This window comes from Anguilla rostrata, chromosome 2, assembly GCF_018555375.3.
Source record: "Anguilla rostrata isolate EN2019 chromosome 2, ASM1855537v3, whole genome shotgun sequence".
Classification (NCBI taxonomy): domain Eukaryota; kingdom Metazoa; phylum Chordata; class Actinopteri; order Anguilliformes; family Anguillidae; genus Anguilla; species Anguilla rostrata.
The window spans coordinates 49,432,368-49,456,311 of NC_057934.1; positions in this window are offsets into that span (position 1 = coordinate 49,432,368).

Here is a 23,944-nt window from a genome sequence, read left to right on the forward strand (position 1 = left end):
GCTGCCGCTTGCTCGCAGTCCCAGAGTGGCAGCAGTGCTGGGCTCTAGTTTGGAATCCGCCAGCTGGTTAACTGATGCCTTTATTCCAACTGATCAATGCTGGGGACGATATTGATATTTTCACCATGTCAGCAACATTGGCTGCATGTGGCCCTTTGTGATAAGACAGTGAAAAGCTAGGTGCTGTTGACCAGTGGTGGGATAGGTGGTGTGTGTGTGTGTGTGTGTATGTATCTATGTGTGTGCACACGCTCACGTGTGTGTGTGTGTGTGTGTTTGTGTGTGCGTGCGCGTGTGTGAGTGTGCGTGTGTGTGTGCGTGTGTGTGTGTGTGTGTATGTGTGCATGTATGCATGCGTGTGTGTGTGTGTGTGTGCGTGTGTTTGTCTGTGAGACATCTGCAGTCAGTGCAGTGTCCTTGAAACATTCAGAATTGCAGCCCCAGAGACTGAGCCAAAGCTCTCTCTCTGTTCATTATCCCTGTTCTCTTCCTGCACATTTGCTTTCAGCCTCTCATTTAACACAGCACTTATTTGGTATTTTATTTCATTGCCTCTGCGCTCAGCAAACATCAAACCAAACAATATGGAGATCAAGCTGTGTACATGGGTACTTCTTTAATCACTCTCAGATTGAGCCTCAGGGTAAATTAGAAAACTTGCCTCATTTATTCTAACATATGCATGTGCTGTGGTACATATAATAGATACAGAAAATCAAATTACTAACAAATTAGAATTCTGCACATGCACAGCCTTCATTTGAGAAACATAAAAGAGATGATTTTAGCACATCTGTGTGATGAAAAATGTCTTAATTGTCAGGAGAGACACGGTCTTTATTTCCTGTCTTGCCAGTGCACTGCTGGGGACCGTTAGCACTGCAGCAGCAATATTGATGATGATCCCTGGACTGACAGAACTGCAGTGAAGGTGTAATTTTCCCTGTGCTCCCTCTGCAAGAGCCCGCTGCGGAAGATCGATAGAAATGGTGACTTATCTTCATGGGTATTGACACTGAAGAAGACAAATGCCCAAATGTTGGGTGGAATCAACTACCTACCAGCCCTGTGTGATGATGTATGAAGGACTCGCCAGTGTTTATGGCAGACTTGCATTGAGTAAGCTGACCCATTTGGCCTTGAAGGTCTGTCCTCTCCCTGTTACATCGCTCAATTACTCCACTGTCTAGGGCTACCACACCATGGCCTGCCATTACTGGTCAAGCCACAACACTCACCTTCTGACAAATAATGAAGAGTAAATAGTGAAGCAGGCCTTCTTCAATCATGGAGTTTGAATTTAGCCCATTATAGCATGCTTTATAAAAAAAAGGAGCAGGCATCAGAGAAAAGGTTAGCCCGAGGATTCATGATGAGAGACACTGGCATAAATCCTGAAGGGAAATACCAGAATTATAGTGATAAATATACAATAAATATAGTGGTAAATATACAAGAGCTATAGGGATAAATATACAAGAGCTATAGGGGTAAATATACAACAGCTATAGTGGTAAATGAGATTACCACTATATGAGATTCAGAGGTCAATTTAAAAATAAAAAAAGTTAAAAGATCTTTCAGAACTACTTCATGTACTGTATGAAACAAACAGATACAAACTGTCTGAAAAAGATGGTTGCTTGAAGCTCTCCTCGGATTTATCACTGAAAGCTGCAGGAGTTGTATCTATTCCCAGGAAAGCTCTTTGGAAGCTGGAGTGTGTCAGGTGTGGAACAGCAACACATAGATGTCCAGGCTTAATGCAGGGAGAGAGGTCCTGGGGGGGTGGGGGGGAGAGGTCATACACTGTAACCACCTGCCAGTGCTTAAAGAGCTAGTTCTTCTACAATGAAGCTGTTCTCACATCTGTCTGCAGACGGACAGGAAGTGGCATTGGCAGCCCCCGCATCTAAAACTGAAACAAATAAACTAAACCAAAGCATAAGTTTCCTCTGTGTGGACCTGTCACTCACACTCCTAGCAGGAAAGGAAAGAAACCATATCCCAGAATCTTTCTAGTTTAGACTGTCACCAACAAGAGCTCAGCCTGACAATGCCTATGGAATACTTTCATTATTGCACTGTGTGCTCTGATTGGGTGTCACTGCTACTATGGGATGATGGAACTGTATGCCACTAACCTAAGGCATTCAAAATACAAATCAAATTTGAAGTGAGATAGTAGTTTTAAAAAAAGCTCAAATATGGTATTCCTTTTCCCCAGCTCCAAGCAGAAGGCAGACAAAAAAAAAAAAAAAACTGCTGGACAATATGTCGATATTATGCTTTGCTGAACAGATTGAAGTTTGAGGGCCACAGTCCACCAAAGGCGGTAAATGTAAATTTCATCTGAATAAGTTTATTACTTTTCCTAAGGTTGTTCAATTAAACAAGCTGCAGTCTACTGTAAACTGTGCAGGAGATCATTGGGAGTTCAGTTGAGTGCAGTTTGTTGGCTAGCCCAGTGCAATGAACTCATTTTATGTTGAAACTGTAAATGAACAGATGGAGTCGAGTGCAGTATGTGCTGTCATAAATAGTGTGAGTCACATTATAGTGCATTTGATTATTAAAGTACAAAAATAGGTGTTACAATTCCTTATGGGCCATGCGATAAGAATCTCAATTTTTCCATGTAGATTTGATCAATGTTTCTGGATGGCAGCCAGTATGAGTGGCTATTTGGGGTTATTTTGTTTGATTTATGAGTTCTTTCACATTTGGCATTAAATTTTGTAGCCCTTTCATTCTGATGTATCACTTAGGTGTGAAACAGGGTGTGACAGTTTCTTTATTGAACTGTATTTTCAATTCATGTAAAAACTGTGCTCCTACATTTATGACTTGTTATTTTTGCTGAAAAACAGGACAGACAGTGAAAAAAAATGAGGCATGCTTTTAGGTGCCATTTTCATGTGTCAAATACGTACTTGTTTTGGATTCCAATACTCTTCTGTGCTCCATTGATCTTGCCTGGTGTAATTGAGCCTGCCAATATGACCAGAAGGCGGGGTTTGCACTTATGACAGTTCGCACTTATGAGAGTATTTCATTGGTTCCAATACACCAGACAAAATCAGCAAAGCGTAGAAATGTATTTGAATTCAAGGTCTGGTCTGGTAAAGCATGCTACTGTGAGCTTTGCACATCCAATGATAAACATGCATTGGAAATGTTTTTTATCTTCATTATTACATTTTATATGCACTTTAAAATAATTAATGACTTTCATATTTAAAACTGGACATTGTGCCATCATGTGGCCACATGCGATTCATTTATAATCTATACAAAGATTGCTGTAATAAAATTAAATGGCTTATTTAAATATTTAACCAAATTACAGACTGCCCTCAAGGAGGTAGTTTTACCTGTAGCATTGAAATGACAAATAGTTGTGCTCACAGATGCTAGGTATTGATGTCAGTGAATAAAAAAATAAAAAATAAAAAAAACAGGAGAAGTGCATTTCTTTATAAGAATCTGCAGAGAGAAAGGGTGGGACTGAAATCTGACAGATATGAGATTGTACAAACCTATCAGGGAATTAATTTGATTTTGGTAATTACAGTAAATGACACAACAGCCATTCTGATATGAACCACTATTTAAATTCTGTTTAAATTCATTATTTAATAGCCAGGCACAAAAAAACCCTGCAAATTATTTCAAATGCAGAGTGAAAGGTGCCTTTCATCCATTTCAAGAATCTAAAGATACATTCAGAACACAAACCTTAAGGCTCTCATCCACTTTTTTGCTCAGACCAGATTTTTTAGACTGATTGTTCATATTCAAACCCAGCAGTATGGCTGACGCAGAATTATGACAACCTTAACATTTCAAGTGCAGAGTGGCATAAAAGTCACTCCATCATGGGTCCTCCAGGTGGGTGAGGAATGCCATGCTGTACCAATCCTGTCTCTGAAGGAGGGCAAACCTCGCCAAGCTTGCATACACCAGTGTACTAAACCCATGAATTGAACAGTTCCCATTTGAGCTTCCACACGAGTCTCATGTAAGTCACATTTATAGGTATCTGACTTATTTCCACATAAAGGTACACGAGGCACAAATTAGTACTGAGCAGATGTGACTCATTGACACATTGTTTTTTTGCTGTTCACATTGTTCTGAGTGTGTTAAACATGAGGGGGGGAATCATAATTGGGCCACTTTCAGCTGCAGTCTGCAGATATCCTAAAATGACCTTACCGTGGCAGGAGCTCACTACTATTCAATATACATCTACTGGGGTAGAGAAGCAGGAATGCATGTATTTACTCAGTTTTAGAAAACTGCCATTGTTGCATGGCCAGATGTAGAGAACCTGATTGGGGATTTGGCCAGGGCACCGGGGAGTCCTCTATTCTTTGCATAAGTGCTGTGGGATCTTTAATGACTGCAGTGAGTCTGGACTTCAGTTTCTGAAAGTCAAAATTTCTTCTAAATGGGCAGGTTTCAACCAAAGCACAGTCAAGTCATCCCATGTGTGCCTTGCAACGAGGCTAATTAGTGCTTTAGTTTATTTTTCATTTCATTTCAAAATAGGTCCCAAAATGACCCACACAAATGAACAATTAAGTATACCTACACTCCATTAAAATAATCCACAAAGTACAGAACACACTGAGAAAAGAAACACATTATTTTCAAAATGCCAAGAGCTTGTCATTGCATGCACCCTATTTTTATTGCATTTTTGACACTGTAGTAACATAGTGACAACTCCGTATCATTTAGAAAGAAAAATGAAGGTAAATTGATATATATATAACAGCAAAAATAAAAGATCCAACCTTCACACACATCAATATATTCTTCATTAGTAGAAATTAAGCAAGATATACTATTGAAATGCAGAAGTTAAAATTAAAGGTTACTGCATAATGCACAGTTCCATAATGCAGTTGTAACATTCCTATTGGGCTAAATTTGTGTGGCTTTAGACTTTTGATTCCCCATTGTTTACATCATAATGAGCACTACACTATCTGATATTATAAAACAAGACCATAGCTTTTTATATTAAGTTATCATTATGGGGAAATGTGAAATAACTGGTCTACGGGGCCGTTAAGGCAATTAATCCTTTTTAAACCAGGGAGCGATGTCACTGAAATCAGTGAATAGAGTTTAAATCCTCTTATGTCAACATGCAGCTAATAGCTAGCAAAGCTGAATAATATTCATGGCCTAACACAATATTCAATGGCAGTTCTATGCGATTGGAATGTTATCTTATGATGTTGATATACAGTATAAGCACTTTGTTTATGCCCTTTGATTGTTTTATAAGATTTTTGACCTAAGCATCCACTGGGGGTGGGGAAAAAATCTTTTTTTTTTTCTGTCTAATCCTATCATATTTTACTGTGTCAACATCACTGCACAGAAGCTGTCTCCTTCTGACTAACACCATATGGAGCAGCTTCCTTATTTTCCCAAGAGGCCCCCCATGCAAGCACTAACCAAACCCAGCCCCCCTTAACTACAGCCATATAACAACAGAAGGCAAATGGGTAGTAGGGCAGCACATCCTTTGAAACGTTCTTCCTCAAGTCCCTTTCAGAAAGAAATGATATTTGGCAGAAGGTCCTGCATGAACCTTGGCATCTTTGAAACCATGCCTGGCCTGACATGTGGCTCACAGAGAGACACAGCTGTGGGCCGAAGCGTCAGAAGATGGAGCAGAGCGGCGGTCACCTCTGAAATGAGCCGCGCTGGCAGCTGCGTGGAGAGCTTTTTATCGGCGCCTTTTGTTGTCATTACCGGGCAGAGGACACACATGACAATGATTCCCGTCCCATTTCCATGCTGATTGACTTCATTAGTCTGCCAGATTAAATATTTATAGGGTCCCACGGGCGCGGCGAGGGTCGGGAAAGGGGCGGGGCTCCAGGGAGGCCGGCAAACGCAGAGAGCGCGGTTCACAACAGGACAGGAATGAATGAGGCGCTCTTGCATTGATTGCAATTACCCCACGAGCTCCGCGGCCGCACATTCCACACGGGAGCTCGCTGTGATTGAAGGGCAGGACAGTGACCCGCCGTGGGAGACAAATACAAATTGTCATCTTCTCCTTCACACCGTTGAAGTGCTTTCTTTTCACTTCTAGGCTGACAAACTCCTCAAATCGCTAGCGCACGCCGGCTAGCTGGATCAGACAGGCCGCCATGACGACGTGCTCGCAGCATTGTGGAGCCCGACGTGGACCGCTACCAACCCCCAGGGTCATTTCCCCCATTTCACACCATCTGTGGGCACTGTGCCTGAGTGTCCGTTTGGGCGACGATGCAACGCGCTGCCAAAATGCACGAGCACCGAGGGCTGGACTCACAAAGAGCCGATAAGTGTGAAGGCTGGAATTTCATTAGAGCCCGAACCAGATCTCAGCGCGGCCGTTCCATAAATAACCACAGCACCAGGAGAAGAGCTCACCCTGTACACAGGGAGCTTGCATTTAACCCCACTCACGCAACAGGAACAGTCACCTTTTCGCTGGTGCAGTGTACATTGCCCTGGTGAATCATCATCATTTGCATCACACTTGCACTACAAATACCAGATGGCTTTGCCAATCACAGAGGCCAAATGTCCCTTCTCTCTTCCTCAGCCACTAAAGCTTCCCATTTATGTGTTTAAAAACCCCCCATTAGCAATTGAAGCACATATATTCTAATTGACCTTCTCCTCATTTGTACCATGCCACATGTACCTCTGCTTCTGCTGCACAGTTATATAATAATAACTGTTACTGCTGAAGTGAGAAAAATAAACAGAATTGTATAAATACTGCAGTAGTTAACCTTTGGGGTGGTCATTTCTGCCTCATGATGTTGTTAATTAAGTTCATTATCCTAATTAGTCCATTTTTATTTTTTTCATTGTGGCAAGCTTTATGTATTATTAAAAACTGCTTCATAAAGATGCTGTAGTAACAGGTAAACAGGTCAATACAATAGACTTAGCCTGTTTAAACTCAATAAAATTAAAAAACATCTGGGACACAAACAGATGCATAGGGAATTAGTGGGTAAAAGGCATATGAATTAGCTGGTGTTTAGGCCTCATAGACCTCATAGGTTATAAAGGGGTAAAAGTATATTTCTCTGTGCAGATCTTTACCATATAGGGTTGTTTAATGTGAAAGGTGTGTGTGATTCTGTATTCTGCAAGGTTGTTCCACTGATTTCTATTGTGAACGGAATTTTCTTTCCTGAAGTCCATTTATAACTTAATCTGAGTTAGAAGGGTTAACTGGGGAATTAAATGTGCTGCACAACTCAGCATAAAACATAGTGCCACATGTATGCCAGAATGCTTGCATCTCTCCCACTCTCCCCGCCTCTCTCTGTCTCTCTGTTTCTGTCTTCTCTCTCTCTCTCTCTCTCTGTCTCTCTCTCGACCTCCCCTCAGGCTGCTGGGTACAGCTGCGCTGTGGTACAGAGGACACAGCCTGAGGATGCGGGGAAGGGGAGGCTGCCCATGAGCGGATACGCACACAACAGCCAATTTAAACCTCATATCTGAATCCACTCTTGTAAGGAATACTTTCTTGTTACCGTGATAAACATACAGGCACCTGGGAGAATTAATATCCCAGCTCGCGTGGGAGCTCACTATGAAGATGTAGCGATGCCAAGGGCTGCAGGGATCGAGAACGCCAGCCTCCTGCTGCCAACTGATAACAAAACAAACAAATGCACGAACCAACGCCCTGCTTCTCCTCTCCATACTGAGCATTTCCCATCTAGCACCCCATTTCAGGGCTGCTTACGTGTGTCCATTCACACACACACACACACACACACACCCAGACAGGCACACACATACACACACACACACACATTCTAATGCACACAGGCATATATGCTGCATGCACACACTCAGATCCACACGTGCACATACACATAGACCTATGTATGTAGTCGTGTATACACGTATACATACACATGCACATGCACACGCACACATGCACATACACATACATGCTCACACATGCACGTGCACACACATACACACACACACTCACATGCCTTTATGTCTTGCTGTTGCCACCTCAATACATCCTAACATTTCAGTGACAAACCCATTCAGTGATGCTCCAAGTCTCCCAAGTACTACAACAACAGCTGCATCTCAAACGGAAGGCTGCATTTTCACTGTTTTTGCACAGTTTTGCACACTTGTCGTTCGTGAGCATGTCCCTGAACAGAAACTGAAATTATCAAAAAATCCATTCTTCTGTGGTACCTTATTTTAAACCATTTGCATGTGTTACATTTGATGGCAGCATTGATGTATCCTTCATCAGATAGGATATCCCATAGATCTTTGCAATTACCTCAGGCTTCTTAATTCCGTCAAAATGATGGTGGCTTAAAACAGCAAAGGAGCAGCAGCAGAGGAGCTTCTTCACGAGTGAGAGTATACAGTGAACTCAATAATTCTTTATAGTTGCATTTAAAATATATATTTTAATCATTTAATTCACTGGAATAATGTATGTAATCTTTGTTAAGCCTTGGTGAGCTTTCCAGCTAACTTGCTAGTAATCTCATTACTTTTCTGTGACGTCATCTCACCTTCAAAGTGTGTCCCAAACTCGTTGCCTTTTGAGGTTCCTTGTTAGGACACTGCCTTCAGAGCTAGCTGCCTTTGTGGCCAGCAGGGCAGCTGCCTTCCATCTGAGAGGCAGCCAGAGTCTACCAGGTACATCCTGTCTCCCTTCAGCCTTCTGGGGGGGCTCAGGGCTGCGATGGAGGCGAGGGCAGGCGGACCCGGCAGGCAGCAGTGCGTTAATCAGCTGTGGCAGCTCGTTAGGTAAATAAAGAGGTTTCGTTAAATGGAGATTAAGGCTCTGATTGTTCTGAGCTGCATGTTTGTCTCCTCAAAGCTGACAGATCCCCTTGGAAGAATCCCTCTTCCTCGACCTTATTCATTAGAGAGGAGATGTGCGATAGAGCTGGGGAAATTAGATTCACTGACATCCTGCTAATTGAGTCATCTCCCCTGTGCCTGGCCAGGCTGCCTACTTTTAATTAGCAACTAATCAAATCAATATGGTGTCTGCTGACTAAAGAAGGGGGCATCTTGATTGCAGCCCTGAATTACAGTGAACCCTGACCTTTACCCGGAAGCTAACTTTGGAGCTTTGGGAAGGAGAGCGGTTACTGCAGTTGAAAAAGCTTAACTTTGGAGTCGGACTGCGTATGAGGACAGCAGCCTAACTCCACTGCCTCATGCTCATAGAGAACTAGGGCGAGAGGTACAGAAAATAGTTTTTTGTAAACTGGTACAGCGCATTAAAAATACAGTGTATCACAAAAAGTCATAAATATTTGGGGAAGAAATATTGAAATGTGAAGTCCGCTAACCTCCTACTTCATGGAAATGCTTGTCAGTAAGCGTTTGGCATTAGATGAAGCTCTCACACGGCCACATACTGTGGAGCCATTGCTCACGCACATGTGCACTTACTGGTTCACAAACAGTGGGAACCTTTGTCCTCGCCTCTGGCCCTGTCTCTTCTCATTGCCATCCACTGCAGAGGCAACGCTGTTCCTTATGCACTCGTTCTTCGGATCCTGATGCAGAAAATGACTACCTCAAAACTGACCTTTCCCAGCATGAAGTCCAATGCATTTGCTCACCTTTTATGAAAATGTATGGATCCTGCTGAACTGGAATGGTCTCTCTGTTGGAAAGACCTTGATGTCATGGCTACGAGAGTGCATGCACAATAGGGAAGCTTTGGAAGGTGAAAATGCTTCTACAAAGGCTGAGAACCCACTGTTAGGCCGACTTCACACGTTTAAAGGAATGGGAAAAGAGCTTATCTTGCCACAAGGGCAAGTAGTGACAGAGTTTAAGCACTGGCAGCGATGGATAAGCAGAGGGTGGTCTTTAACCATCCACCACTGTAGCTCACGACATGAATGGAAAAGTTTCTAGAAAATTCTTCCTTTACAATTCTTCAATCATTGAGTATGTTAATTGCGCAGGCTACAAAGAAAATAACAGATTTTTAAAATCCTTTTTATGACTTTCTATTAAAGACTGTTAACCATTTTATCTAGAAATGGTAGAGTCCACAGGTGTTGAATGGTAACCCTGAAAGGAAACTTGCACTCCACTTTCTCCTTGGCTGAGGCCTGTGGCCAGCACTTATGCACAGTGAAAGATGGCTTTCACTGCATGCTGCTACGCTGCTGTATTGCCACTTGTCAGTTTGAAGAGCCATTTTGCTAAAAGGGCAGTGGTGATCTCCAGACAGCAGCTCGAATTGCTGTAGGTCATCATCAAACCCCTGCACACGATTTGAACACATCACTGACTGTGCTCTCTCACTCATTATTTGCCATTAAAATGCATGAAAGAATACAGTGTTGTTTAAACGACTTCGTTCTGAATTCTTAATGCGTGGCCTCATGTGAAGAACTGGTATCCCAAAGTTCACTTGGTGAGTACTATTTAATACTTAAAGCATAATTTATAAAAGCATGCTTATATAACTATACTTCACATATTTTGAAGTACACTATTTTTAACATGGGGCACATAATTCTAATTACACTGTGCGTCCCACATCATCAGAACATTCTATGAATGAGGGATTTAATTTCTCTTCATGACACAAGCGCAGACGCAAAGCATTTCTGCTGTTGAACTCATCTTTACAGGGGAAAGCGTTCATTCAAAAAGAAAACGTTTCAACGGAAACTGATGTATTTTGCTGTTGGCCTCTGTTGGTCTGAAGAGGCGTTTTTGTTTTTTTGGGCTGGAAGCGCAAAGATCCAATGACACAGACGGCAGGTGGAAGATGGGATAAAAGCCTAGCGAACGCAGCTTAGACACGCAGTAAAGCCAGTGATGGAAAGGGAAGGTGTGTTCCGAGGAAGCAGGTGTATCTCATGCTTCAGCATAACAAGCCCCAGGACGCACTGAGCAAACGTCTCAGCGCCACACTGACATCGGTGAACGAAATGAAACAAGCAGTGGAAAAAGGTCCACTGGGCTTGGAGGGGGAAAGACCCAGACCCACAGACCCCCCCTGGGGGAGCGCAGCTGCGGCCGTCTCCTTCAGCCAACCGCTGTGCCCCCTTCAGCTGTGGCTCCGCTGCTGCGCGTCTCGCTGGGAAAGCGCGCAAGCTGCTCGTTATCACGCTCTTCTCTTCCCTGCCTCCACCCATCAGCCTGCTGTCCCAATGCAATCCCAGTGTTTACATGCACAGCACACTACCTTTACAACCATAACATTAATATTCATAAGCATAGCACACTACCTTTACAAGCATAACATTAATATTCATAAGCATAGTACACTACCTATACAAGCATAACATTAATATTCATAAGCATAGTACACTACCTTTACAACCATAACATTAATATTCATAAGCATAGCACACTACCTTTACAACCATAACATTAACATTCATAAGCATAGTACACTGCCTTTACAACCATAACATTAATATTCATAAGCATAGTACACTACCTTTACAACCATAACATTAATATTCATAAGCACAGCACACTACCTTTACAACCATAACATTAATATTCATAAGCACAGCACGCTACCTTTACAACCATAACATTAATATTCATAAGCATAGCACACTACCTTTACAACCATAACATTAATATTCATAAGCATAGTACACTACCTTTACAACCATAACATTAATATTCATAAGCATAGCACACTACCTTTACAACAATAACATTAATATTCATAAGCATAGTACACTACCTTTATAACCATAACATTAACATTCATAAGCATGGTACCCTACCTTTATAACCATAACATTAACATTCATAAGCATAGTACACTACCTTTATAACCATAACATTAACATTCATAAGCATAGTACACTACCTTTATAAACATAACATTAACATTCACAAGCATAGTGCACTAGGATTATGTCCATCACTCTGGTAGTAAAATGTCCAGTGCACTACCCATATAACTAATATAAATTACTAGCATTAGAACAGTTGTTCCCAAACCTTTCCTCGGGTACACCCAGCCAGATCTAGGTATTTAATGTGTTCCACCTCAAGCACACCTGATACCACTAATCAAGCCCTGTGTTAACTGTATCTGGTGTACCTGAGATGGAGCACATCAAATACCTGGATCAGATTTGTGATCAATCATAATATTGGTCTTTGTTAACACAGTGAACTACTCTTATACATGTAACCCTGATATTCATAAGCACAGTGCAAACCCTTGTAACCTTAATATCATTGACACTGATAAGCATGGCTGACAACTCTCATAACCATAATATTGATATTCATGCCAAAGCACAACCTTTGTAACCATAGAGCATGACAGACATGTTGCATTATCCAGATAATTATGCCAAGAGAGTATTACTTTCATACACACAATACACATAATGGCCAATGCACTGCCCTTCCTATCACATTATAGTGAATCCATGGAAATGTCTTACTTTTCATAATGTTCCACAGCAAGTTTCTGTCATAATCACTCACACCCTTCTTTCATAAGCATGGTGCATTGTCCAATTAACTAATGAAGTCTGCATACATAACATAATGTACTATCCACATAATCACACCATGTTTGCCTTACTGTTATAAACACAGCACAGCAGTCATAACTAGGGTATAATGAAAGTAATATGCTGTGTACTCAGCTCAAAATATGCTCATCTCATAGCTTCAGGAAATCATTACACAACTCAGAAACACACAGCAAATACTTTCTACTATTATTATCTGTATGGCATGTTATATTTATTTAGTAGTAAGGTCTGTGACCTGCTTTTAGAGCTTGCATCACATCAAAAGTCATTACACTGGCATTTTGAGTGCTAAAAGCAAAAATAAATCTAAATATTTCATATGATGCCCATCTAATCTTGCAAAGAGAAGCAAATACATTTATTTTATCCATTAATATATTCCAGTATCTGAATATCAAATGAATAAAAGTAAAAAGCATTTCACCAATGTTTATTTTGGTCAAAGGAACAATAACAAAAATGTGATTTGTAACAGAATTACTGACAAGGTAGAAAAACCTCAAATGAAAGCTTGCAAATACTGGAAACAGAATAAAGAACAGGAACATTCTACCAAAGGGCGGTCTGCCCTGTCCCACTTTATATTGCAACTATAATGGCAGTAAGCCATCTTGACAAGTCACCAAGGTGACTCCAACAATCACATTAAGAAAAAAGGAAGAGATATCCAACTGATCTAAGATCTATATATAAAATGTAGTATATTCAATTTCTCAACATGGATACTTCAGGCTGTATTGTCAACCCCAGAGTGTGGGTAAATTCCATGTGTTGTGGTTATTATTTCTACAAAAATAATAAGAAAGATATTGCAGAAATACATACAAGTTTGAATCTAGCCGAGTATATTCTGTCAGCTGTGCTGAGGTGGAACCCTTGGGAGAATGGAAAGATATTAGCTGTCATATTCAATGACTTATCATTCATGAGAACCATACTCTGTGACCAAACGGAACATTTTAAAAGCACATGCAATGGTTTATTTAGATTTTTTAAACATAATCTTGCAGTGTGAAATAATTGTGTATTTTCCTGCCAAACATTTAAAGGTATGTATATTTAATTTATGATAATAATTTAATCACCTGACAATCTTATTACTTAAAGTATAACACTGGAAAATTTCATTTTTTTCATATCCTTTGAAAAGACTAAAATCGAAAATATTTCTGTCCAATTCTCAATTAAATTATCCTACAAGTTTTTGTCCATCTAACCACCACCAAGGTATTGGAAGTTGTAGAACTCCATTGCTGTCCAAAAAAGTATTAAGACAAATAAAAGAGACGGTTGCATTGGTCAACAAAATTCACTATTAGGAAGACTCTGGCCTTTCTGCTTTTTACTGAAACAACTTTATAAGTGGCAACGATTGCTTTTTTGATATGTGGAGAGTAGCAGCACCGAAATACTGAAAATAGTCCCCATCAAAATGAACAATTTTCTCCGTTTTTAAGTAAATTTGATTTTTTTTAAACTACACTGGCCATGTTTTTTATGATTATAGGTTGCATTTTCTGAAAATGAAAATATGTCTTTCTGAGCTGTATTAAATGACTTCAGTGTACAACTGAAATGAATAGCTTTCCTGGCTGAAAGCTAAATGGGATAGGAACATTTCTAAAATTACTGAAAGTCGGACAGAAACGTTTTCGGTTTTGGTATTTTCATAGGATATGTTGACTATACAGAAAAAAATAAAATTACTACTGTAGTCCTTATAAGTCCTCATTGAATATATTCAAGTCAGTTTTCTAATGGATGCCAAAACCAAGTGAATCAAGGATAAATTTGAATTCTAATAACTGATGTGCTATATATGATTTAGTAGCTGAAGTGGTAAAGGGGTGATTAAACTATAAGAAAGTTATTGTCTGTTACTTGGTTTATTTATGTGCACGTAAAAAAGTTAAATAAAAATATTCAAATAGCCTATAAATACAAACCTAATACAAGACTGCAATAATACAAGTCAACAAGAGACCTCACCATTCAAAACAGATTTTCCACATGAAATAATAAAATAGATACATTTCAGTTTCCATAGCAAGTGCAAATAATTTTTGAAATAGTTTTTATGAGTCAGTAACATATACTCATTTTCAAGAAAATATATTCAACCAAAATGTATCACGAAACAATTATTTTTGACTTTATTTCAAGTTGACTAGTTCATATGTTCAGTTCTCAAATGATGTGTAAGAAAGCCATTGACTTTCTCAAGGCTATGTTGAGAGCTAATCATTTGCGGCGTATGTCGCAGTAGTACTCTATCGTGCATTTACCTGTAGTCTATTGCAACTGAATTTAACTCAAGTTGTATTCTTTTATGAATCCATGATAAATGCAAAAAGACATGATCTGGTTTGTGTTCTGTATTTTATATTTACCTAAGGAGTACACAAGCCTGCTACCAAGCTTACTGGGTCCCTGATCTGCATTTAAAAAGCACTCTCAATGTCTTGTTAGCCATGGGAACAACCATTCTTCATTTGCACTTTTGTGGCTACTAATGCCATGAGCCAATACCCATAATTTGTGCACTAATTGGTGATAATATTTCTCTCTATAGCTTTTAGTTGTGGTAACATAATTTGAGGTGGATGCGTATTTGGGACATTTAGTCACTTTGCCAAGAATTTTATTCCAGCTCATTGATTAGGAATGCAAAGTGGGAAATGAAGAGACTAAATGCTACTCCAGTAATAAAAGAGCTACTTGCAGTTAAAAGGATAATTCACTTGGAGTTTTTTGTTATTATTTCAGAATTAGTTTGTTTCTGAGTGGGCCAGACAGTGGTTCCTTACATTAAAAACACATTTTTTAGCATTTATTCACAGTTATAAACATTATGTAAATATCTGTTTAATTACAAACAAACACAAAATGAGATTTAAAAAGTTTTTTTTTTTTTTTAACATGAATCAGGAATGTATACAGAATTACAGATACAACCTCCTCAGGCATAAGATCAATGTATAAGATACTAATTTGTTTTTAGAAAATGAACTCAATTCTTAAATAATTTGGTCAATTAAAAACAAATACTTAAGTAATATTTTAAAACTCCAGAAAGTTAATCAGTTAATCCTTTAATCAGACCTACAACCCAGCTTGTTAGACATATTTGGCTAATTATATTCAGGATTTAAAGAGTGACTGTGTGTCAAAGTGCAGGCATTTCGATGTGAAAATTAGACAACGGTATAGCTGAATTGTGAGCATAAAAATTTGGGGGAATCCCTCAGATGTAGAGCGGGTGCTCGTTGTCACTAAATGACTGAACTGAGTCTGACTGAAGCCAAGTCTGTTTAGGCTGTCTGGTGAGTAGTTAAATTGACAAGCACCCCATCAGAAAAATGTGACGTTGGTTAGTCAACAGTGTTAGACTAGCCTCTTGATACAGACAGCTCGCCTCTTGGGAGAGGATCCGTGCAATCACTTCACTGCTAAAGCAGATTGATTTATTGTTTAACGTGTTCCACTGGGCCTGAGTCTTGCCCTGTGTCAGAGGAAGGCTGGATACTGTTACTGTCCAGCTGTGAGTGAAATTTGCCGAAAGCCACGCATGCAGTGGCATGCTTCATTTTACCTCCACGTCAGTGTCATACCTACTGCCGTGTCTTGGATAAGTCTTTTGCACCATGTTAAACTTCACATTACTGCAAAATATAATTTATCGTTAGGATTTTCACTAAATAATTCTGAATATGACTCATCAATGTGAACAAGAGATCAACATTTTCCCTGCTACTACTACATCAGGCAAAGCAACTACCTGGCTATAATGAGTCCTTATTTAACTCAATCCATAAACTTAGCTGCTCTTAATAATACGATGAGAAATGTATTGTTGATATTCAGTGAGAAATAGTCTGGTAGCTAAAACGGGACTCATGATTTGATTCCTTGTTCATCCAAATAAATCTCGAATTGTCTTCCAGTTCTTTGTACCCCATACTGACTATAACTATACAATAACTTGACTTCAGAAGCTAAAATCTTAGAATTTGTCACACATGAAGCTAATTAGTGTGTGGCAAGCAGAAGGCAGCAATGTATTGCCAGACCACTGTGTGATGTGGTCCACTGTAACTTCAGGCTTTTGCGGCTCCCACATTCCAGTTCCTCCATTCCATCAAACCCAGCCCCTGGCCCTGCTGTAGGCAGGACAGCACAAGGCAAACAGAGCCATGAGATATGTGTATCATCATACTCCATACACCAGCCAGGCCTCTCCTTTAGCTGCAACGTCTGAATGCCTTTCTGCCTTGCACATGCAAAATGCAATCTCTGGCAATACTCATTAAATCTTGGCTTTATCGAAATAGTGTGTGTTTGTGTGTATGTGTGTATGAGTGATGTGTACGTGCGTATACAAAGGTACGTTTTAGAATTTGCTTCTCAGTTTCAGTCAATATACTCAGTTTAAACAGTGGTGCCTAGATGTGAAAATAAAGACAGAATGTGTGATCTATCATTTCAGCACATTTAGCTCTGACATGCAATGTAGCATTGGGCTAGGGATGAGGTCATGTTTTCCTGAGTGTGTGCTCTCACTGTGCACGGTGTACAGGGGACGTACAAGTCCCATATTCTATTAACGTACAGCTTTTTCCTTTTTAAAAGAACACAGGAAGTTACTCATAAGAAACCATTAATTAGATTACTTGTGAATTATACAAATTATATGTGACATAAAAATATAAAAGTTATTTCCGGTCGAGCAACAAGACGTTACATTATTTTTACCACAACACTTATATTGTATTGCAACATTTATGTCGCTAATTATGGCAATTATCCTGAAGGCGTTTCACCACCTCTGCCAACAACAAAATAACAATGGAGAAAAGGATCCATTTGTAATTCAAAGTATCCCTTATAATGCTAAAATAATGTTGTACTAAAACAATGGGCATTGATAAAATTATCATAATCTCTCCCGCATTAGTGAAGAAGATTCAAGGGAAAACAGTCTCTTCCCAGCTGATTGTGTTAGTCCAGAGAAGGACGGTGTCCCCAGAGTGCCAGGCACAAAATCAGGCCCGGAGATGTGTCCTTGAGGATAGCCTGCTGTGGGGATGGATGGCCGTAGTCACGTCCATAAATTCAAAGCCTTTCTAAACATCCCATCTATCATACCGGGCCCGAGCTCTTCGCAAAACAAATACCCCGCAAGCACCTACAGAGACAGGCAGGGAGGAGGGGGGGAAACATGGGGGAAGAGCTCCGGTTTTAACAGCTCCAAAGTGAAACTGCACCCTCCTGATTTTAGCTGCCAATTTTGGGGGGGAAAAACAACCCTTTGTAACCTAGATTAATTTTCTATTGCCATACATTTTACAGCTCCCTTGATAACGCCGTTCGCCCGAGTTCCTTGCTTCCTTATTGCTGTCTCTGCTACAGCGTGCTGTAAAAATTGTTCGCTTACATCTGGAATTAGATTATGGTGCTCAGAACACCACGCATTACCGCCAACACCTGTCTCCCTGGATAAGCAGCAGATACAGACAAACGAGAAGTCTCGCAAACATAGCTCTGGTGTAAAAAATGTTCTTTCAGAAGGAGAACACTTCCTTTTTTCTTTTTTTTTCTTTTTTGCTCGGTCACATCCCTCTCCCTTTCAGAAATGCGCTGAGTGATTGATAGATAGAAGACACAGGGAAGAATTAGGTTTGCAATACTGGGAGGATTTTCATTTCAGGCCATTCCACCAGTTCAGTATTAATTCTGCTATCTCTGAATCAATCTTAATTAGCGTCCAAGCCTTTCCTGCAGAATGCATAAAAGGTCTGTCCAACACAGCGAGTCTGAAAATTTGAATGCTAATGCCTTAGGGAAGTCATCACTGCCCCCAGGCCCTTATATGGGGTATTGCAGCCATTATAGCTTCAACGATTTCAGCCAGCACACAGAGCCACCTGACACTGCCTTTTCACAAAATGAGCATTTCAAAAGACTGCCAGTCACCTCTCTGTTTTTATTGTTCCTTTGGGAATATCAGTTGATTTAAAAGATTTCACTCTTGCCCAGAACCTGATTGTCTGGCCACACTGACCATGAGGTACCCTTCCTCCTAGCACTGACATATCTGACATTGAAGGGTTTAGCATAGCAACCAATAACATTTAAATACTTTAGCAGGTTACAGCGGGAGCTGTAGAAAAGTGATCATTTATTGGTGAATGACTGGTCACATGATTTAGTACTAATTCCTTATAGGCCTTTCTGGGGTGTGAAATGAAAGCCCAAGATCTGTATGCGGGCTTTTGTTTCATTCCCAGCGTTCCAACCAGCATAAACCACCCTCAGGTTTTCCCTACCCCTCCATTCCTCCACTTAGCACCTCCTCCGCCCCACCAGCTGACCTCCAGGAGTGGGGTCGCGTGAGCCTGCCTCGACCACAGAAGGGTGGTGGCATCGATCTGCGCCCCTGTGTGGGAATAAGGGAATACGGTGGCTACCTGCCCTTCTGGCACCGCTGCACTAATTAGCTCATCTTCTTCATTCACGGCTTGGGTGAGCTTATTACCTTTAATCCCATCAATATGGTGCCCTGATGGACGAGGCCCGGACCCTATGCTCTCACGCTCCAATACCTCGCTTGGAATAGCAGCCGTCGCTAAATTTGAGCATTGAGATTGCCTCTGCAAAACCCACACATTATAGCATATTTGCAGATGCACAGTGCAAGTCATGTCTGTTTGATAAATTTGATAATTTGAAAAAATAAAAATAAAGAAGGCAACATATGCCATGCAGAAGCCAAAATGATACATAAAACTGGGTCTTACAATGAGTGCCAAGAAAATAAATGTAAACAAATCTCAATCTACAGTTTAACTTAATTTAAAAAAACTAAATGGGACAGCTGTCATATTACCAAAAGAAGAATGCAGTTAATAGCTGAATTGTGTTGAGCAGCATGTTATAAATTTCTGTGAACACGAGAAACTGCAGGGAACAGTCTGCTGACTTGGGCCAACCTCAGATATATCAACGGCATTATGATGCGGGCAGGAAACAGTTTTTTTTTTTTTTACCAGGTTTCACAATTTCTGAGTAATGAGATGATGTAATGCTTATACAACAGTCAACGTTGTACACGCATTTGACAGTCCATCATCAATGATGAAGAAATAAGACAAATGTCAGAAGTATTTAATCAGTATTAAATCAGAGCCAGAAGCCGTTATTTTTTCTTTATATATATATAAAGTATAAAGTCCTTTTTTCAATTTCTACCTGCAATAACACAAAAAGATGAGTATTACTTAAAAATCCTCTTAGACACGACTTCCCTCAAAATAGCCTCCTTTGGCTTTAATTGCAATTAAATTATTTGGAAGCCTATTCAATAATTTAGCAAATGAGGGTGGGAGGGAGCTGGAGGCGTAGTTAAATTGACTGAAATCTTAGCTACCTGAAGTTTTTTTAAATCACAGGTAGCCTAATACCAATGGACTGTAGTGTAAGTAAAATAGCTACTAAAGTTCCAAGAAATATGGCAAAGAAGACATCAGGCTTAGTTGTGCGAGGCCAAGTAAACATATGGCAAGGTTATTTCCTGCAAGAAATAGCAAATATTTCCAGGTGCAGTGTTCAGTACGCACTCAGAAGGGTCCAGCTGATTGGCAGAAAAGTTAAGAGGAGAAGACCAGGAAGATCAAGAGGCAGATGATAAATGTCTTGTGGTGTCTAGAAAAAGAAACCGTTGTAAAATTGCACCACAACTGCGGGAAGAACTCAATGCTGCTAGAGAGAAACCAGTTCCCCTGATAGTGAAACAGCAACTATAATCTGCTGGTCTAAAAGTATGTACTTCTGCCTTTTCCCAATTTTTTGGGTCTAGTGTTCATGGTGACTGGCCCACTGGAGTCTTTTCTTCCAGTTAACAGGAAATAGCATTTGCCTACCATTAATAATAAGAGCTATTTTAAAATACATGTGTTCAGGTATTTATGCTGCCTACCCTCCTCTCCACAAACATAAAAGGAAACATCCTTTACACCACTCTGATGCTGTAATCTAGGCAGATAAACTATGGGTCCCACCTCCTGCAGAGTTTGTCGCGTAAGAGACAAATCAGAAAGCAAATATATTTGCGAGGCCTGAGGCCCACCATGGCAGAAGAACGAACGAAGGTATGGTTACTTCGGATTTTTTATTTTTATGCAATCTGTGACATTTAATGGAAATCATTGATTGGAAATCTTTATGTGTAGATTAGATGCAGAAGTAAACTTCAATGCTTTTAGGGATACAATAGCTAAACTGAAATACCAGCTAACATTCATGTTTGGTCTGGTTAGAAAGGGAGTAAATTCATGAATGTTTTGATAATAGTGTAATGCTGCTTTCGACAACATAAGGTCACATTTAGGTCCTTGTCATAAATGAGCCTAACCTCCCCCCTTTCGACACCTCAATTTGACATCGCCCAATCAGGGCAAGCCATGCTGGGTAAGGTATTTAACATGGCCACAGGAAAAAGTTAAGTCGTGTTGCAGCTGGTTTTGGAGCCTTGGAGAAGAAGTTTTTTTTTTTTTGGTGGAGTGTTTTCAGCTCATTTCATTTGTTCCTGTGGTGCTGAAACTGGAAGAGGGTAATACTTTCCCAAGGTCCGGCTTATTAGTCTATCTTTTCTGGTATTTTCAAATTAATGTCTTAACATCTTCTGTTCTGTAATTTAGAAGTAGTAAGCCTGCATACAATAACGAATGTATGATGATTTCAATTAATTATTCTAATTGACTGCTTATTTAATTAAATTATTTAAACATATTACTTGACAGAGGGTTTGTTTAGACTTGTCGGTTAATTCCACCAGTTTACTGTTGACTGACCTAATAACAAATTCTGCAATTTAATTGATAAAATTGTTCAATTATCAATGAAATCACATAAAATATATTTCATATATTGGTTAAGTGAGGGGTTCTAGCATGCAATACCGGTTTTGTTCAGTATTCAAAGTTCTGAACATGTAAACAAGGCCATTCACTCTGGAAACTGCTGGATTCAGAGAATAAACATAATTTACTTAATCCTCACTTCAACAACAGGTACCTGCACACGCATTTATCTGCTATCTGTTGTCCTGTCAGGTAGAAACAAATAACAGAGGAACATTTTTAAAGTCTATATTTAAATTTACTGTACTTTTTTAACCATCCCTTTAACCATATCCTTCTTCTCTAATTACTTCCTAGATTATTAATAATACAACTACAAGAAAAAGTCTTTTCAAAGAAGTGCATAGCCTAATTTTTTGGTTTAAATTCCGGAGTTGTGCTTTGGATATAATTGGCAAATGATTACTATAATTCACAGATGCAAATTTTCAGCGTTTTAGGCTCCATATTTCAATTTTAAATGTACTTTAATTACAGTGATAAAAAGCCTGCATATTTCCTTTTAGGACTGAAATCCAAAGAGTTTAGTTTGATAAATGACTACTACATTGTTTCCAGCAATGCCTCCCCATCCCAAACATGAATTATGACCATATGGCTTGCTTCTCCTGACAATGAAGAGGAGTCGGAACGGCTTGGCCCCTCCTCTGAATCATCGAGGAGCTCAGCATCACGAACATGCCAACAGCAGTAGCAAAATAACCCAGCCCACCACCCCACCCTCCTCGCTCTGCTGCCCCCATTCTCTCTCCATCAGCATTCCTGACCCCTCCAATCGCAGGGCTCAGATGCTGCAGTGCCGGGAGCCCCAGCAATGCCCCTCCACTCCACACGGATGCCACTTCCAGTCCTGGCGCACATGGCACAGCCAACAGCCCTGAGCACAAAAGCCATCAAACAACTGCTTAGCCAGCAGCAGTAATGGACGGGATCTGATTACTGTCTTCAGCTGCAAAAATCAAACTGATGTCATATTTTTAATACACAATATAAAAGTTATTATACGAAGCCCCGAGGTCAGATGAATGGCAGGATATAATGGAGCATGCTATTTTGTTGTATTGCAAGTCAAGAGCTTTCAGACGGTACCAGGATCTGTCACCGTGATTCCTGCCCTGCAGTAATAATATGTGTTCAGGGGTGCTACTGAACCGCTGTGCCTTTTTAAACAGTTATGGTAAATGGCCTTTCTTTGTGTAATATATTCTGCTCCAATGACAGAGGAAGGGGAGAACGTTCGTGTTTTGGAAATAAATGCCTTTCCACGGAGCCCTGTCGAACGGATAGACAGGAACATTTACACATTCCTCTTCTAAATTCTCAAAGGTGTACCGATTCATAAAATGGAAGAATACATGATTATGCTCTTGTTGTACATTAACTCGGGCATTCTTTAGCAATGTGAGTGTTTATATGTATGCGTCTGTGCGTGCATGTGTTTTTGTACCTGTGACTGCACTTAGTAGATAGAGAATATCACGGTGTTACCTTAATGGGGTTATCATTACTTCAGTAATAAACTGTCATTTTGATAATTATTAACTGCCACACTGCTGCACCTTTTCCCACACTGTTTCTCATCAAACCTTTTTAATGACAGAGGGTGAATTAATCAAATCTACAGCCTGTTTTACCACGAGCCCACACAGCCCATTGTGTTCTCTGTGTTCAGATCCAGCAGGATAATAACCGCATATCAAAGAGTGAACAGCTATTGGGAGAGTAAATTTTGATCAGGTAAGGTACCAGTTGTCGGGTACGGAAGAGGATGCCCAAAGACACACAGTGGGGACTGCCGTCCATTTGCAATGCTCAGATTGCAAATGAAAGCAAAGCTTACACGCCCCCTGCTGCTACAGAGTGGAAATGTCCACTGTTTCCTTGTGCATTCATGCTTGTCATTTCTCATGACACTCATATGCCAATACTTGCCAATATACCAGGCTTGATATACCATTGATTTGGTGAATTGTTACTGGAGCGGCTGATTTTGAGTGCCTTGCCCAAACACACGCACGCCAGCCCACCAGAGTCACATGCAGCATTCTGACCGTAAGGTCACAGGCTGCCCTCATTGCTAAGGGAGGGGGAAGAGAGACAGAAAGAAAGAGGTAAAACAGAGGCCAGGTGCAGCTATCCAATTTAATGTTTAATCAATGTTATTAATTTAGATAACAGTAGCTTCTCTTCCTGGCACAGCAAACAAATTTGGAAAACAGCTTTTCCCCCGTGACATACGCTATGTAACTGTGCCCCTAACCTATCTCCGATGGACGGGAGCTCCACCCTACCTTCGTTGCTGGCTTTATTTCTCTGGTGCTGCTCGGCGTCGTCGAGTGCAGGGACAGACGGACAACACAGAGCCGCAGGAAGGACCACAGCCCATCTCTCACGGAGCGCATGCAGTGACACACAGGGACGTCGGCCAAGTTAACCGCAGCAACGACC